This window comes from Rhipicephalus sanguineus, chromosome 2 (genome assembly GCF_013339695.2).
Source record: "Rhipicephalus sanguineus isolate Rsan-2018 chromosome 2, BIME_Rsan_1.4, whole genome shotgun sequence".
Lineage (NCBI taxonomy): Eukaryota > Metazoa > Arthropoda > Arachnida > Ixodida > Ixodidae > Rhipicephalus > Rhipicephalus sanguineus.
Window position 1 is genome coordinate 15951127 of NC_051177.1, and position 17741 is coordinate 15968867.

The window sequence follows — 17741 nt, forward strand, 5'->3', positions numbered from 1 at the left end:
TTTATATAAATCTCCCTTTGAAATTCTTTTATTAGGCACCCTTCTTGTTTTTTCTTTCATCAGAGCGATTGGGCGTAGTAATTAGCACCGTCATCTCGGCTACATTGAAAGTACGCTCGCACATATTCAGATAAACTGCAGGCGTTGGTTTATAACGCCTATCCGGGCTACATCTCCGCTGAAAAATTTATATCACATCAAGCTACGGACGCTGTTAAGTAGCAATACGAATTTCACGAATACGTTATATTAGTAAGGCTAATGTGATTTACTCTTAACACGCATGACTGCTCCAACTGTACTAAAATATGCTCCAGAAAAGAACCAACAAAAATCTGAGACAACCGAACTTGCACATATAATTTACAGGAGTACTGATACAAAAGTTCGAAGGTGAGATAACTTGTGAGATAGATTTCTGTGGACACACGCATCTACAAAACGTCGACAGCTAATATAATCTTGCACATATTTGCAGGGACGTGCGAATAGTGAACTTTAGAACCGAATCGAATATGCATAAAATAATATTCGAATAGTTTTCGATTAGTAAGGCAACCATATTCTAAGCAACCCTAGAATCACAATGTAACCATGTTCAAAACCACCCAAGCATCCCACAAGCAAATATTCACTAGCTTTAACAAAGGAACATCGTTATTACTTTTAACTGATAAAAATACCACACAACAGCAACGAGAGCCTTAGAAATATTTTGGAACTGCAGGTTGCAAGACAGCAGCGACAAGTGTTCAAGGCGGCACTTCGTCAACAGCTTTTAAACGAAACTGATATATGGGTCATTCTACGGCAAACGTCCCAGCCGTTTCGGCGACCGTCTCAAAGGTATTCGGAAAAATGGGGCTGATTTACTGCGTTGAAAACATTGAAATGCTAGAATATTTGGGAGAGAAAAAACATTTTGGTCACGTGGGAGCCTTCCAAATTTCCCACAATGTCGTCTGATTGTTGTATGCCAGACAAATTATTCTGAGAGGAGTGTTTCTTGTTTCAATGCCAAATTTTGGTTACAAATTATGCAAAAGCGTTTGTGCAATGTATTTGAAGCTAATAATATTACTGCAATTTTTCTGCCATATACGCCTCCAAACTCTACGGCAAAATCTTCTTGTTTGCATTTCTTTCTCTTTAACGTTGCGCTATGCATGAATATCTGAGTAGTAAATACTTAATCTACGGAAGGTATGTGTTGCGTTAAAATTATCTCCAGACCACTAAAGATTGTAAATATTAAGAGAAGAAATCGCAGAATGGGAGAAAATCTTCATTTTGGTGCACATTGAGACGCCATTTACGCCGCGTGGTGCTGCAATTAAAAATAAACTTTATCGCCCAATCGAAAGCAAATAAATAATTCTTCTTATATGGCAAGTGTTACCATTACATTTTTTTGCTTTAATGATGAAAATAATTTTTGAAATTCCACATTGACGGCAATGGGGAACTTCAGTGAGGAAGCTGCTGTATGAACAAATGGGAAGATGGATGTCAATGGGGAACTTATTTCTCCTTTAAAACAAGAAATGCAATAAGACTTTCCATGTACAGTAAGAACAACTATTTACTTGCTTTCGAGTGAGGTATAAAGCTGATTTTTAACACCGAAGATGTTTAAGCTATCGCTAACTTGTGCTCCGTCGTGCAAAACTCCTCAGGTATGGGTATGCGCCACAGGAATCGGGTAGGCCCCGCTACCGTGTACAGCAGGTGCGAATGTCAAACGGAAACGAACACGTGGAAAAGAGAGAGGAAGAAAGAGAGAGAGAGAAAATAGAGAGAAATAAAGACATAAAAAGATAAAATACAGAAAAGGATAGATAGAGAGAGAAAGGAAGCGATAGGAAGAAAGAGGAAGAGAAAAATATTGAGAAATAAAGGGAATAAAGACGCAAAAAGATAGAAAGACAGAAAAACATAGGAAGAGCGAGAAAGAGATAGAAAGAAACAGACACGAAAAAGAGATAGAATAATAAGCGTGAATGAAAAAAAAAACCTAGAAGGAACGAATCGTTGGAGCAGAGAGGGGCAGAAAGCGAAAGAAATAGGGACATAAAGAGAAACAAAGAAAGAAAGAGAAAGAAAGGAAAAAAAGAGAAGTAAAAGTAGAAGGAGCGAGAAAGTGAAACAAGTAGAAGAGAGAGAGAGAAAGAAGGAAATAGAAACCGATACAAAAAAAAGAGATACGAGAAACAGATAGAAAGAGAAGAAAGAAAGAAAGAAAGAAAGAAAGAAAGAAAGAAAGAAAGAAAGAAAGAAAGAAAGAAAGAAAGAAAGAAAGAAAGAAAGAAAGAAAGAAAGAAAGAAAGAATAAAGAGAAACGAGGAAGGCTGCGCTCTTCCTTCGGGCTTGGTACCACTAGAGCGAGACTGCTATAATTTAAATTCGAGCAGCACGTTGCGTAAATTGCGTCTCATGTGGACCAAAATGATGATTTTTCAAATTTGTGACTTCTCATAACATTTACAATCCGCAGTGGCATGAAAATATTTTTAACGCAACATATACTTTTGTTAGAGTAAGTATTCATCACTCAGATATTCATACGTAACGCAATATTTCAAGAGAAAAACACAGAAAATTTTGGCATGGTTTCTGGAGACGTATATGGCAGAAAAATTGCAGTAATATTATTGAGCTTCAAACACCTTAATAAAGTGGCTCACTGGGCTAGTTGGTTGTGCATACTTGAGGTTGACAGCGCGAAAAAAAAACACACGGCGCACAGGATATTCCCGTGCTTTTCCTGTCCGCCGTGTGTTTTTTTTCGCGCTGTCAACCTTAAGTATTCAAACACCTTGCACAAAAGCCTTTGCACAATTTGTAACCCAAATTTGCATTCAAAAAAGAAACGCTCCTCTCAGGACAAATTTTCTTGCAGACATCACTCAGACGACATTTTGAGAAATTCAGAAGGCTCCCACGCGACCAAACATGTTTTCTCTCCGAAATTTTCTAGCAATTCACTGTTTTCAAAGCAGTAAATCAGCATGTATTTTTTCAAATACATTTGAGAGGGTCGCCAAAATTGCTGGGACGTTTGGCATGTAATGACCAATATACGAGTAAATATTAAACAATATTTATGAGTCAACAGGCTCATGAATGTCATGATGAAGATAGCGAACTGATGACTGAGTCGCTTCAGCGACACGTGAGTTTTAAGCAAAAACTCATTCTTCCTTCGATCAATGTAGCGTAGATAGTCGCGTAAAAGCTTGGGCTGGATGCATCATGGTAAGTCGATTACTGAAACAAGAAACCTTACCCCTCTCTGCTCCAACGCCTCGTTCCTTCTAGGCTTTTTTTCATTCATGCTTATTATTCTAAAGATGTTCGAAAAATATTCGATATTTCTAATATACACAATTTGATTCGAGTACCGAATCGAATTGAACGCTATTCGATTGGTTATTTGAAATTTTCGACTATTCGCACACCCCTACATGTTTGAAATTGTTTTTATCATGTATGTCACGTTGACGTAACCGAGTGCCAAACGAAGCACCTCGCGATATCGACATCAATTTGAGTTTAACATAAACAACAAACAACCATTTACATCACGATCTTGTGTTCGCTGTCATGTTCCGTCGGGCGCACCACTGTTTTCTGCGGTCACGTGGCCAGTTCTTTGTTAGCAACATAACATCCCTGGTAACACCTTTCTCGGTGCTCTGTGAAACTGAAACTGTGACTGGGGACTATGAGAACGTCTCGTCGCGCGCTCTAGCAAGCGAGGTTTCCAGCCGTGATAAGTGGGCGATTAGCTGCTCATTGCAACAGAAGAAACATGGAGCACAAATTTTGTGTAAATATTTTTTCTCCAGCATGTCGTTGCTTTCGCACGCAAAAAAGGAAGAAGAAAAAAAAAGACCAGAACAGAAAACAGCCGCCTTCAATATTTATACGCGTTCCAAGTCCAAAGTACCTAATTATTATTTCACTGCTTTAGCCAGCGTAACAGTTCCGCGTTTGACATCACAGTCGCTGTACCAGTCCGGTATACTTGAGAAAACGCAGCAGCGCTTTCCTTGCCTTTCGGAACTGTGATGAGCAGCCCCATCAGGGGCGTAGCCAAGGGGGGGGGTTGGGGGGGTCCAAACCCTCCCCCCCCCGAAATTTTTCAGTTTTGCTTGCGTATATAGGCACGCGCACATACAAACGCACGCACGAACATACATAAAGTATGGTTGAACCCCCCCCCCCCCGAAAAAAATTTCTGGCTACGCCCCTGAGCCCCATGGTCCCAATATATTCTCGACAGTGAAAGCGCTTCCGTCCAGGTCATTTAGAGCAGTACGGAGGTGAAGCTTCTCGTTTGCTTAAATGGAGCAGTAACACAAAATGTGCTCAATAGTTTCATATACGGCAGAGTCGTTGCACTCGGCTTTGTCGGCCATCTCAATATTAAATGAGTCGGCGTTGGTCAATGCTACATCCAGACGCAGATGGATGACCAGCTAGTAGCCGCAGTCGTAGAGATGAGTCGAGGAAATACAATCGATGGTGTGTGAACTGGGATGTTTGCCAGTTCTGCAGTGTCATGTTCTGCACCAGCTTACTTAAGTGTCGAGCCGCGTAAATCCTTGATAAATGTATAGAAACAAGGTTTCTTCTGCGTGTGCTTTTCTGGCAGCTTCACCGGCGAGGTCGTTGCTGGAGACACCGAAATGAATTGGTAACTACTGAAACACAACGTTGCGTCTTTTTTCAATCGCATAGTGCATCATTTCTCATATCTGCCACACTAGTTCTTCGTAGCATCGGCGACAAAGTGCCGACGAAAGATATTGTAGAGCCACCTTTGAGTCACAGAATACTGGCCACCGATTAGCCGGTTGTTGCTTGATATAGTTGACGGAACCACGCAGGGTAACAAGCTCCGAGCCAGTCGATGCGCTCAAGTGACAAAGCTTTTAAGTGAGGTTGATGTGTCCTGATGGAATGAGGGAGCGGATCTGGGTGGTATAGAGCCATCCGTGTATACGCGAATTCTGTCAGCGTGGAAAGTGTGCAGACAGGTCAGAGCTGCTCGCTAAATGCAAAATAGAAAGTATTTTCTTGTTTCTTATTCCTGGGACGGAAAGGCGCACTTAGAATTGATGTAAGCGCAACAAGGCTGAGGGCGAACGCACCGAGGTTGTGAAGCCCGATGGCAGCAAAGCGCGGTGAGTGCTGACGACGTTGTAGAACGACGCTTGTGGTCGTTGTCCTGGCTTGGACACCATCCATGAAATATGTCCAATATGCGCCCTCAGCGCGTCGGTTGTGACGTAGGTCGTGACTGAATGGTCCCGATTCAATCTGACTGTTCCGGCTGTTGAGGTGCTTCGTGGTAGGGCGAGGTAAACGCGCAGTGCCTATGCTCGCACGCACTGAAGTGCTCGGATATTTGACATGCAAGTTTTAGAAAGCACAGGATAGCTATAGCGCAGTAATCCAATACAAGATGCTTGGTATATCTGTAGCCTGGAACTCAATGATGGATCCCATCTTTTTCCGGCAATGAATTTCAGGACGTCGACAATAGAGACGAGTTTCGCTTTCAAGTGAGAAACGTCAGGGCTGCAGGAGAGGTCTCAGTCCACAATGACACATGAAAAACGATGACTTCGCTTGTAAGAGAAAGGCGGGCCATTAATGCCTATTGGGTAACTGGTCGTCGCTTTTCACGTGAAGTCCAGCAGTGCACATTTTTCTGTTGAGATTGCTAGGCCTTGCGTGCGAAGATAGATGCTTGTGACGCTGCCTTCTGTAGCCTTGCGCAAACTTGCAAGCGTGTCACTGGTGATGCCTAGACGCAGATGTCATCAGCGTATATCGAGACACTCTTTCCGGGAGCGCTTCCGCTAGGCCAAGCCGGGCAAGGTTGAATAGAACCGGGCTTAAAACACCGCCTTGCGGGACGCCACGGCGCTTGTAGTGGTCGGAAGTCGGACCATGTTCAGTATCTACAAAAACTGACCTTCTGTCAGGTAACTTCGGATCCGTCGAAATACTCGCCCTCCAAGTTCAATTAGTAGACGCGTGTCTAAGCTTGATGGGGAAAGCTGTCATAAGCACATTTCACATCAACAAAGAGCGCAACTGCTAGTCGTTTCCTGCATTTCTGCTGCTCTGCTGATGACACCAGATCAATGACGTTGTCAGCTGAACAACGGCCTCGTCGAAATCCCGCCATGGAGTCAGGGTAAACGTTGTGAAGTTCAAGGAACCATTCCAGACGCGTGAGAATCACTCGCTCCATGAGTTTCCCAACACAGCGGGCGAGAGTTATATAGACCGGTATGATGTTAGCACCAGTGGTGATTTTCCTGCTTTTAGCAGCGCCACCAGACGGCTGAGTTTTCATTCTTGAGAAACGACGCCATCTTCACATGACCGATTAAATAGGCTTAACAGTTGTCGTCATGCTGCTTGGCCTAGGTGACGCAGAGCCCTACACGTTATTCCATCGGGCCCTGGTAAAGAGGAACACCTACAGAGGGTCATGGCGGCTTCTAGCTCTTCCACACAGAATGGAACATCCATACGTCCTGGAAATAATGACGACTCCCTCCCCTATAGCACAAACACATTGTAGCTGAGGAGGAGGAATAAACATTTGAGTAAACCTACGAACTTCGCGTGTGTTCAGTCCAGCCTAAAGAAACCATGGTTGTACTATGACAAAGCGAAGGCATATATGAAGATTTGGATGAGACGGATTATAGATCAAAGAAAGTAATTTGCGATAGAGTGTAGTAATCTTTACGCAAACAAGAATAAAAATATATAACTTAGAATGGCCGTAACACCTTAAGGATAACTGGAATTCAGAACGAAATTCATCATTACAGTTAGTAACTTAATGTACGTTATAACCGCCTAGCTTACTTTGATGTCAATGTTGGACAAATTATTGTCCGGCATTGCCCACCATCCGACCACTCATTCCGAAATGCACGTGAAAGCATCAATGACTTGATTAAATTTTCGTAGAGAACGCCTTCCTTCTATAAGGTGAGATGTCTGATTTCAGAAGAAAAATATAGCCCGATCCCGAATGTCTCACAGAACGTTGATGCCACGTGGCTTCAACTACAGTATTTACTTCCACATTGCCAGCACTCGTTAGCAATGACTGACGTTCGCTGGTGTTGACTAAATTGTAGATAATGTTGGCTAAATGGTCACTAATATTGAAGGCCTATCCGCTGTTATAGTGTTCATTCAATCTATAACCAATGAAACGAGTCCAAGTAATTTTGCCGCTCACCAGTAAAATAGGGATGTAGTGAAGAGCTTTGCATGCGCTATAACATCTTACTGAAATTTCGGGGCATGTATGTTCTGGCGTACCGTACGACAGCGAAGTTAAAGGGAAGCAACCATTTTGCCTCTTCAAACAAGAGAAAAGCCGTCTAAAGGATGCTGCTGGGCTTTCACAAAGAGAGTCCTCTCATTCGTCTATTTGTGCGAGGCACTGTAACCGAGAGTGAAAGAGGGTTGTAGCCCTGAGTTTCATTAGAGCTCAGCAACGCGCGTAGCAGAAAAGTAATCATGCCGGCGACCCAACATCTAATCTTCTCCGGCAGAACCGTCGAACGTTGCCTGTCTCGGCCGTGTAACGCGCGCTTTCATACAACCCGATCTGCAGATGCTGTGCCCTCTTTCTTTCGTTTGTTTGCGCGCTACTCTTGTTTACTCGTTCATGCTGCCGCTATTGCTCTATCTGTACAGCCGGTGGCGCCATTGTCTACCTGCACTGAGCTTTTATTACGCTCTCCTGCCCTTGAATGTTGGCGAACATTGTGAGCCATGTGGCTCTGGCTGAAGACACGATCGATGCCTTCCTTTTCTATGTTCACGGCTGCGCTGGTTTACCATTACTCCGGCATCTCACTGGGTCAAACGAGGCGGACTTTACTCTTTTCTATTTTAATCGCACATTTGTGGCGGTCACTCGAAGCCGATTTATGGGCTTCTTTCGCGAACTGTTTGCCGGTGGTTTCATGTTACGAGAACGACAACATCACGGCCTCAGTGCAGTGGCGGCGCTCCCATGGAGCTCGAAAGGAAACATGCGATGCTTATGCAGGTCCATATTGCATTGCCTGCGTTTCGCGGTCAGGTCGGTAATTCAGTCGCCTGCACAGCCTTCGTATCGTTCTTTCTTTCTTTCTGATGTTCGTACCTTTCTGCTGCCTTCTTGAATGTCTTGATAGCCCTCTTTGGTAACGTCTGTTACTACACTGCCTCTTTCTGGTACCAGCCCTGCAGTCGTTCAATTGATGTTCCTGGAAAGTATATACGAACTGAGTCTTGTAGCTGTTGTTGTTGCGTTTCAGAATATAATACAGTCCTATCTACATCCACCGACACCACGCGTGATTCTGCGTGCAATTACATGAATCCCGCATACGTGTAACTGGGGGCGTGACAAAATAACCTAAACGACATGAACTAGAGCAGTATTGCCGAGTGAATATCTGTCAACAACATAGACGAATAAATTTGTTCGTTCGTGTACGTATAACTTGTCTGCTTCTGTAAAAAAAAGACATCAGACCATTTTCCTAAACGCATATTGCAAGCAGAGGTTTAGTGCACTGTTTAGTAGTGTATAACTGTTCTAGTACATTATAATAGCTTTATTTTTCGCCACTCCGTGATTTATTAGTTTCGCCATGCTCACAGAAAAAGAAGCAAGTTGATGCTCGGTGAAGTATGCCATTCGTTACCTCTTGGGAGCGGGTTCGAATCCCGGCCGCATTTTTGATGGAGGCGAAAATGCTTGAGGCCCGTGTACTTAGATTTAGGTGCACCTTAAAGAACCCCAGGCGGTCGATATTTCCTGAGCCCTCCACTACGGCGTCCCTCATAATCATATCGTGGTTTTGGCACGTAAAACCCCAGATATTATTATTATTATTATTATTATTATTATTATTATTATTATTATTATTATTATTATTATTATTATTATTATTATTATTATTATTATTACCTTTTGGGAATCCTGAGCATTGTTTTATTGAGGCTTCATTTGTACTCTTCCTGCATCTTCCATATTATTCCGTTTTGGGTGCATTGATGAGCGGCAGTGGAAACCCACCAGCTGCGTGTGCAAAGTTTAATGCATTTCCTTCACCTTGGATAATGATGGTGTTCCGCTGTCCAGATGTCACGTTTTACTGTACGATATCAAGATATTTAAAGAAAATAACATGTGCATTCGCAAGTCCCACGTGCATTAAATATTATTTGAAAAGCAGTGAGAGCGCACGGCTCATCTATCCATAAAGCGAAAACCATGTCCTTCACGCGTGAAGCGAGCGACCAGTATTTTTAAAAGATGTGGCTCGTGTAACGTTTACAGTGCTGTTGCTGTCGCTAAGAGAACGTCGTCATGCAACGTTGCTGCATGCTTTCGTTCCCGGCCTTTCGAGAAAGTGTTTTATGCCGGCCGGGGTCCACCAAGTACATCCGTCACGGATATGACGTTGATAAAATGGACGCCAACGGGTAAAAAAAAAAATCCAAGAAAAAGATACCGCGCTGGGAATCGAACCCACGACGTTGCGGCCGCGACGCCAAGCGCCCGACGGCCTACCGACTATGCTAACTCGGTAGTTGCTAGACACGGCGCGAATGCGCCTTATATCTTTCGCACATTCTCTTTCGCGGCGGGCGGAGCGGGGCGGTGCCGCCGTCTGTTAGATGTGAAAAGAAGTAATGCTTCACGATCGACACTTACTAGCGCTTACTCCGAGATTGCACGCGATATCGGAGGCAGGGAGCCAAGGAGGGGGGGGGGGGTTGGGGGGGTTCAAACCCCCCCGAAATTTTTCAGTTTTGCTTGCGTATATATACACGCACACATACAAACACACGCACGAACCTATATAAAGTATGGTTGAACCCCCCCCCCCCCCCCGAAAAAAATTTCTGGCTACGCCCCTGATCGGAGGTCATGGTTAAAGCGTCTCGATACCAGAGGGGTAGAATGGCCGCGCTGGCGTCGCCGAGGCACCCTTGACGCAGTTACGTTCTTTGCCTTTGGCTTCGTGTTAGCGTGCGTCGGCTCATCGGAGTAGTGCGGCCTCCACGTGCACCAACGGGATTTCTCCGCCGCCGACTGCTTCAATTGAGAGAGCACCGACTAACAAAACTGCTGCAATATGCGTTGCAGAAAGGACGCGATTTCGACGGCCGAATGTCGTGCCTTGGTGGAGCGAGAACAGCGCCTGCGAGACAGAGGTCAGCGGGACGCACGCGTTTGAGACTCAGGCTACGAACCTCTACCTCCGGTGTTGCTGAAGCGCAGTGTGTGTTATGTATGCATGAGCACATACGTCGGCTACCCATTACTAGAAAGCGCACGCCGTGCCGTTTCTCTTCTTAATTGACGACGCTTTGAAGAAGTGCATATCGTTTACAAGTGTTGATTATGAGCTTGTTGATATCATCCTTACGCGGGATTCACGATTCGCTGTGTCCAAATATGTATTCACACCGTCAGCTACCACAACGATTCAATTTCAAAGTCAAATTAAAATATTTTATACGTGTGCTCCGACTCCAGTGTGTGGACAGTGTTGACACTGCATACCAACGAAGCAAAAAATGTCCCTTTTGCGATGTCTCAAAATCGTGTCACTACTCCTTTAATTATTGCAAAGAAGTCAAAATTTCGCAGTTACCGACGTAGACATAAATGCTTTGAAGGAACGTTTAACGGCCGAAAGATCAGTGACTGTCAGTGAGACGGACTACTTGTGCTACGCGTGCTTTTGCTACCACTGCAATGAAAGATCTTCGCGGAACTCACAGTTTAACGATGACATTCTTATGCCCCCTTAAAAAGAAATCGACGTCATTAACCAGATCACTGCCACTACCGGTGCCCGTGCGTTCAAGTCACCCGAGAGGTGTTGCTGTTTCGAACTCAATCGGTCTGAGGACGCGAAAACGAGCTCTCACTGCGCCGTTTCTTACAACGAGCATCTCGGGTGCGCGCGCGCCTGCTCGATAGCCCCGCGCTCGTGGCCGCTGCAGCGACCAAATAATTTCAAAATTAACGTCTTCAGTGCGGGCGACACATTTTAAATGCGAAGCATTTCTTAGCGAACTTCTGCGACTTTGAGCGTATCTATCTATCTATCTATCTATCTATCTATCTATCTATCTATCTATCTATCTATCTATCTATCTATCTATCTATCTATCTATCTATCTATCTATCTATCTATCTATCTATCTATCTATCTATCTATCTATCTATCTATCTATCTATCTATCTATCTATCTATCTATCTATCCAGCCGCCTACGACTTTGTGCTCTCCTGGTCGCTTGGTTAATCGAATGTACACCAAAATTGGTATGGCGTAACATGACTATATGACGAACATAAATGATAAGTCATAACATGAAAATCATGACACCCATGTCATGTACAGCATGATTTACATGCCACGCTCATGGTGCGCTGGCGGCCGTTTCGCTAGCTTGATATACACCAAAATTGGTATCTTGCGACATGACTGTGTGACGAACATAAATAACACACGAGTTAACATGAAAATCATGACACGCATGTCATGTACAGCATGACTTACGTGCCACGCTTATGGGGCGCTAGCGGCCGTTTCGCTAGCTTGATCTACCCCGAAATTGGTATTGCGCGACGTGACTGTTTGACGAACATAAATAACAGGAGTTAACATGAAAATCCTGACACACTTGTCATGTACAGCATGACTTGCGTGCCACGCTCATGGGGCGCTGGCGGCCGTTTTGCTAGCTTGATCTATCCCGAAATTGGTATTGCGCGACGTGACTGTGTGACGAACATAAATGACAGGAGTTAACATGAAAATCATGATGAGCTTGTCATGTACATCATGACTTACGTGCCACGCTCATGGGGCGCTGGCGGCCGTTTCGCTAGCTTGATCTACCCCGAAATTGGTATTGCGCGACGTGACTGTGTGACGAACATAAATAACAGGAGTTAACATGAAAATCATGACACGCATGTCATGTACAGCATGACTTACGTGCCACGCTCATGGGGCGCTGGCGGCCGTTTCGCTAGCTTGATCTATCCCGAAATTGGTATTGCGTGACGTGACTGTGTTACGAACATAAATAACAGGAGTTAACATGAAAATCATGACACGCTTGTCATGTACAGCATGACTTACGTGCCACGCTCATGGGGCGCTGGCGGCCGTTTCGCTAGCTTGATCTACCCCGAAATTGGTATTGCGCGACGTGACTGTGTGACGAACATAAATAACAGGAGTTAACATGAAAATCATGACGAGCTTGTCATGTACATCATGACTTACGTGTCACGCTCATGGGGCGCTGGCGGCCGTTTCGCTAGCTTGATCTACCCCGAAATTGGTATTGCGCGACGTGACTGTGTGACGAACATAAATAACAGGAGTTAACATAAAAATCATGACACGCATGTCATGTACAGCATGACTTACGTGCCACGCTCATGGGGCGCTGGCGGCCGTTTCGCTAGCTTGATCTATCCCGAAATTTTTATTGCGCGACGTGACTGTGTTACGAACATAAATAACAGGAGTTAACATGAAAATCATGACACGCTTGTCATGTACAGCATGACTTACGTGCCACGCTCATGGGGCGCTGGCAGCCGTTTCGCTAGCTTGATCTACCCCGAAATTGGTATTGCGCGACGTGACTGTGTGACGAACATAAATAACAGGAGTTAACATGAAAATCATGACACGCATGTCATGTACAGCATGACTTACGTGCCACGCTCATGGGACCCTGGCGGCCGTTTCGCTAGCTTGATCTATCCCGAAGTTGGTATTGCGTGACGTGACTGTGTGACGAACATAAATAACAGGAGTTAACATGAAAATCATGACACGCTTGTCATGTACAGCATAACTTACGTGCCACGCTCATGGGACCCTGGCGGCCGTTTCGCTAGCTTGATCTATCCCGAAGTTGGTATTGCGTGACGTGACTGTGTGACGAACATAAATAACAGGAGTTAACATGAAAATCATGACACGCATGTCATGTACAGCATGACTTACGTGCCACGCTCATGTGGCGCTGGCGGCCGTTTCGCTAGCTTGATATACACCAAAATTGGTATCTTGCGACGTGACTGTGTGACAAACATAAATAACACGATTTATCATGAAAATCGTGACACGCATGTCATGTACAGCATGACTTACGTGCCACGCTCATGGTGCGCTGGCGGCCGTTTCACTAGCTTGATATACACCAAAATTGGTATCTTGCGACGTGACTGTGTCGAACATAAATAACACGAGTTAACATGAAAACCATGACACGCATTTTCCTTAGTGACATACAAGACGATGTATGCAGCTCCTTGCTGGCTGCTTCGCGTTACATCGATCCCCACAATGCGTGGGATCTGCCGGCTTTTTTTCGGTATCTGCTGGCCTTTTAATAAAAAGAAATTCAATCCGGCCTGCATTTTATGCACTTGCTGGGCAAGAAGTCGGAATTGCCAATCCTTGCCTAAGGGTCTCATTGGAGGGGCCGTAACTATTAGTGCAACAACATTATGCAACATGTTTTCAATGATTGTGAAAGCTGATGTGGAGGAGAATAAGTGGACAAATTTTAAGAAATATAAAAAATGTTTTTTTTAATTGTCGTCAGAAATTTGCATTGTTCGGTGTTTCCTTGAAATTAGCCCGATCATATCTCTTGACTGAAACGTTATATAATTATAAGATTCGGCAATTTGGTAGTATGCGAAGTATGTTTGGAGTATGCGAAGAACGTAATGCGGAATTTTTGTCGCTCTGGTGCAAGGTTTTTTTGAGATAAGGGCGTTCAAAGTAAAGAAAATAACGTTCCCTGGGCCAATTTTGAGGTTTTTTATAAAAACATCTACGCTACGTATAAAAACTAAAAATACTGAGCAGAAGCAAAAACATGCATATATTTAGGTAAAGACATTTCAGCTACCTAACTTTAATATGTTTTGTGCACTTCATAACGAAAATTTGCCAAAACAGCAGAGCGGATGAGCGCTCCACTCCACCTCTTCGTCATCATTGATTTCCTATCCTTCGAAAAAATTTTTGGCGGCAAAAAAAATTGCGGATCTCTTCTTTCCACTCATCAGACAATAATATATAAAATTTTGAAATAAATTTGAGAGGTCGACCAGCCATCGTTTGTTCGATCTTACGTGGAATCACCCTACATTGTCACAATGAATGCGTGCACCATGCTGAGCAGGCTACCACATGCGACAAAAGCACCCAGGTCGACAGCCATTCGACCTCTACTTTGCTCACTACCGAAAAGGCTAAATGGAAGAGAAAAGGAGAGCTGAGGAGCCAGATACAGGCTACAACAATCCGTCGACAAAGACAAGGACTAGCTCGGGCAAATGACAACAGGCCGCATCGTTCACGCCTATTACATTGGCTCAAATTTGAGAGTCGGCACTACGACTTTAGACTCGAACGACAGCGTCTGTTCACACACATCTGCCAGTGCTGCAGGAAGCGCGCGGCATACGCAGCTGTTTTTTGTTTGTTTTTCGTATCACCACGATTTAACTGGTTTAAGCTCTGAAATGGTGGAATCACCTGGCATAGTTCATTTTCGGGAATCAGCTGTTGCTTTCTCTCGGTGGCAACAAATGAAATTCTCAAAAGCTTTACCAAGGGTACGGGTGATCACGTATATCCCTGGAAGCAGTCTAGTTACATTTCGTGAAGCACATAAACTCCAGGCTTGCGTATAGCGTGATACACGAGCCGATGGTAGCACGCATCGGGGAACTTTAAGCACTTAAGATTTCAGTATTAGCTGCTGGCAAATGCTGTTTTAAAAAATCGACTTTCAGACAGTCGAAAACTGACTCTCAAGCAAGAGGTACATAACGGTAACAAAACAATCTTCCGCGCATCACTCGCGTGTGCTCGCTGCTATCGGCCTAGCAGACGACGCGCGAGCGTCTCGGTCAAATAGACGCGAATGACACATGCCTTTGAAATGGGCTTGTTGCCCGGAACGACAAGTGCTTCATGATTCCCGTTTACAATTTTTCATTATAATTTAAACAACGCGAATACAACCGAAAACTCAACCATATTCGCCGCGAGATCGGGCTACAGGTGGCAGCACCGTCGCCGCGCTAGTGTGGATAGGCGGTTGTCGGCGCGTATACAGAAAAGCGCTTCGTTATGAGCGATTTGACCCGATTTCCGGCAAACAAAAATGCGTTGACTGTAGCTTTCTGGTAATATGTGCGCTCTTCATTCCCGAATTAATGCACGAAGCGCCGAACGTTACTATTACTTGTGAGAGAAACGCATTCTGCCAACGAACGGGTTACTCGACTTCGGCAACACTCGGCGTTTTCGCAATGGATGACGTTTTCTTGCTTTATTTGTACATGTTTACCTTGTGTTCCACCTACTACACACTGCTGTAGCGCGACTGAATTATTTACTTATTGTTCATCTGGATACCCCCAACAAAAAGAAAGCCCGTATTCCTGCACGATGAGTTCAAATAGTACTTTGTGCACTGTGTGCTCAAATATTCATCCGCATTTCTTATTCAGTTCTCCATGAAATGTATGACAGTTGATAGGTTTCTTGAGGAAAGCTACGTGGCTGACAGCGCTTTAGCGCTACGGAGACGTTGAACACGCACACGCTTGTTTTTATTCAGTAACAATACACAAAGTTAACAGTGCTGCACGGAACTTCTTCGATAGATTACTTGCCGACAGTATAATGAAACAAAGGCCCGGTTATTTCACGGACCAAAGTACGTTTTTCATGCGAATAATGTCCGCTGCCTTCCGTCAATCCATAACAACGCAACACAAACGCTCAAGATAATGTAAAGAAAAAAAGATGTGGCCTCGTGCGAAATTACTACGACAGAAATGTAAAGTACGCCGTTTGGATTAATTTTGACCATCAGGGCTCGTTAACGCGTACCTTAATCTAAGTACACGGGTGTTTTTCTATAAATTTCGCCACAAGTTAAAATTGCGCAAGGCAATTCAGATTTGCGATTTCCGTGTCATTCCATTTTCTGTTCTTTTTAGGGGACAATTTAAGTACCGAAGTATCAGACGCGACTTGACAGAAATATTTCTCTGTAGTGGGACCAGGACCGTACACAACTAAAGCTAACCACGACACGCAAGTGCATGAGAGCCTTCTTTTTTTTTTTTGCCACCGAGCAGCTAAAAGGCTATATTCACATGAGATTTAATACTTTTCATCTTTAAGACAACGCCAAGTGCAATTTGCAATGCGCTTGGACCACAGAGCGGCACCTACACTGATATGACTCTCGTGAACTCAGGGTACGACGACCACACACAGCACTCTCGATAGAAGGTGAGAGAACGAGTACAGAGAGAGAGAGAAAGACAGAGAGGAACAGAGAAGTAGCCAGAAAGAGAAGGAAAAAAGAGAGAAAAAGATGGAATAACAGAGAAAGAAATAGACAGAGAGAAAGGGGGAAAGAAAGGGCAGAAAAAGAGAAAAGATAGAAGATGAGAGAACAAGTACAGAGAGAGAGAAAGTTACAGAGAGAAAGAGAAAGAAAGAAATAGAAAGAAAACAAAGAAAAGAAAGACAGACAAAAGTTAGAATGACAGAGAGAGAGATACAAAGAAGCATGAACACAAAGATAGAAAAAAGAGAGACAGCAAGCATAGCATATAACAAGGGGTGGGCGAGCAAAGTGAGGGTGAGGATGAGGTTAAAGAGGAGGTGAGAGGGTAGAATATAGCACAGTCTTGTATACTATAGTATAGCAAGTGGTGGGAAGGCAAAGTGAGGGTGAGGAAAAGGTTAAAGAGGAGGTGAGAAGGTAGAATATAGCACAGGCTTGTATACTATTGTCTAACAAGGGGAGGGAAAGCGAGGGTGAGGTGAGTTGGTGAAGTATAGCACAGTCTTGTATAGTATAGTATAGGAAGAGGTTAGGAAGCGAAGTGAGGGCGAGGAGGAAGGAAAAGAGGAGGCAACAACACCAATTCCACCGCTTCTTTAGTCTTCGCACCACTAGTGCGTAGCTGCCCCATTTTTTTCACAACACTTTTGTAACTTTGCGACAGACATTGCCACACCGGCCACTTCTTAGGAAAGGCGCTTGACGTAATAAGGACCAGCAAAGCTACGTTTTGTATTGCTCCGGTTTGGGGACATGTCGACGAGGGAATGTGGTCCTTATAAAACTGCCTATAAATCCGGCGCTATCCACCTCATAAAATACGGGGCTTACGTAAAAGTGACACTGTCCGACTTGATGATGTTGCGCCTCAGATATGCGTAATATTTACTTTTTGATCGACAATGTTCACAACTATGAACAGCCGTACCAGTTCAAGATGGGTTGGCGGTAAGCAAGTGGTTCAACTTTGGCCGGTTGGCTGAATCGGGTGACAGACAGACAGACAGACAGACAGACAGACAGACAGACAGACAGACAGACAGACAGACAGACAGACAGACAGACAGACAGACGACAGGACAGACAGACGACAGACAGACAGACAGACAGACAGACAGACAGACAGACAGACAGACAGACAGACAGACAGACAGACAGACAGACAGACAGACAGACAGACAGACAGACAGACAGACAGACAGACAGACAGACAGACAGACAGACAGACAGACAGACAGACAGACAGACAGACGGACGGACGGA